Genomic DNA, 1,708 nt, shown 5'->3' with positions numbered 1-1,708 from the left:
AGTGAGACAATAAATAATATTCGGATCCTTTATTTTGCCATTTGACCCTTCTGACAAAGGCCCTTTTGATTTGGACCAGATTCAGAAAATTGAATTTTGTTATACATGGTGAGACAATAAATACCGTATATTGGAAGATCTTTGTTTTGCTATCTGACCAACTCCACTGATAAAAATGCCCTTCACATCCTTGTGTGCTCATGCCTGCATCGGCCGAAAGGTCTAAGGCGCCAGATTCAAGCACAGATAAATCCTTTCTCAGTTGCTGTGGCTTCTGGTCTCCAAATGGAGGCGTGGGTTCAACCCACTTCCTGGAGCCAAAGGCTCTGGAAGAGAGAAATGAAGTGGGATTGACCAGACTAGGAAATTATGAGTATACAAATAATGGAGCCTGATCTTTATTTTGCCGTCAGACCCTTCTCTTTCACTGATACATTGCCCTTCACATTCTTGTGAATAATGTATCAGGCTCAAGACAAATAATCTCTTTTCCAGTTTTCGACACTGGCCTGAATGGAGGCGCAGTTCAAATCCTCACTCTCTGACAAAGGAGTTTGACCAGACTAGAAATTGAATTTAAAGAAATAGTGAGAAAATAAATAATATTCTTGGATCGCTTATTTTGCCATCTGACCAACTTCACTGATAGAAATACCATTCTCATCATTGTGTATTCATGTCAGAATGGCCGAGCTGTCTAAGGCGCCAGACTCAAGACAAATAATCCTTCTCAGTTGCTGAGGTTTCTGGTCTCCGGAATGGAGGCGTGGGGTTCAAATCCCACTTCTGACAGAGGCTCTTTTGAAGTGAAATGAAGTGGCTTTTTTTGAAGTGGATTGACCAGACTAGAAATTGAATTTAAAAGAAATTATGAGACAATAAATAATATTCTTTGGATCCTTTATTTTGCCATTTGACCTTCTTCACGGATACAATTGCCCTTCACATCCTTGTATGAATGTGTCAGAATGGCCGAAAGTGGTCTAAGGCGCCAGACTCAAGACAAATAATTCTTCTCAGTTGCTGAGGTTTCTGGTCTCCAAATGGAGGCGTGTGTTCAAATCCCACTTCTGACAAAGGCCATTTTGATTTGACCAGACTAGAAATTGAATTTAAAGACATGATGAGACAATAAATTACATATATTGGAAGATCTGTTTTGCTATCTGACCAACTACACTGATAGAAATGCCCTTCACATTGAACATGTCAGAGGAATATGGCGGGGAAGTGGTCTAAGGCGCTCAGACTCAAGACACAGATAATTCTTCTCAGTTGCTGAGTTTTTGGTCTCCAAATGGGCGTGGGTTCAAATCCCACTTCTAACAAGGCTCTTTGAAGAGAAAATGAAGTGGATTGACCAGACCCTTCACATTCTTGTATTAATGTGTCAGGCTCAAGACAAATAATCCTTCTCAGTTTCTGAGCATTCTGGTCTCCAAATGGAGGCGTGGGTTCAAATCCCACTTCTGGACAAAGGCAGTTTTGGTTAGTGACCAGACTAGAAAATGAATTTAAAGAAATCATGAGACAATAAATAATATCTTTGGATCCTTTATTTTGCCATTTGACGCTTCTTCACTGATAGAAATACCATTCACATCGTTTGTGTGTATTCATGTCAGAATGGCCGAGGAGCGGTCTAAGGCGCCAGACTTAAGACAAATGAAAATCCTTCTCAGCTTTGGGTTTCTGGTCTCCAGATAAG

General features: G+C 40.5%; 1 non-coding gene across 1 annotated transcript; it reads left to right on the top strand.

The window, feature by feature from the left end:
- The first annotated feature begins 962 nt into the window (after nucleotides 1-962).
- Nucleotides 963-1,076, top strand: trnal-caa. Its single transcript has 2 exons — nucleotides 963-1,002; nucleotides 1,031-1,076. It is a non-coding gene; the product is annotated as a tRNA-Leu (tRNA).
- The last annotated feature ends 632 nt before the right edge of the window (nucleotides 1,077-1,708 follow it).

This window comes from Cyprinus carpio, unplaced genomic scaffold, assembly GCF_018340385.1.
Source record: "Cyprinus carpio isolate SPL01 unplaced genomic scaffold, ASM1834038v1 S000004335, whole genome shotgun sequence".
In the NCBI taxonomy this organism is placed as follows: Eukaryota; Metazoa; Chordata; class Actinopteri; order Cypriniformes; family Cyprinidae; genus Cyprinus; species Cyprinus carpio.
The sequence above is the reverse complement of the archived record's forward strand: the minus strand, read 5'-3'. Positions and strand labels throughout refer to the sequence as shown.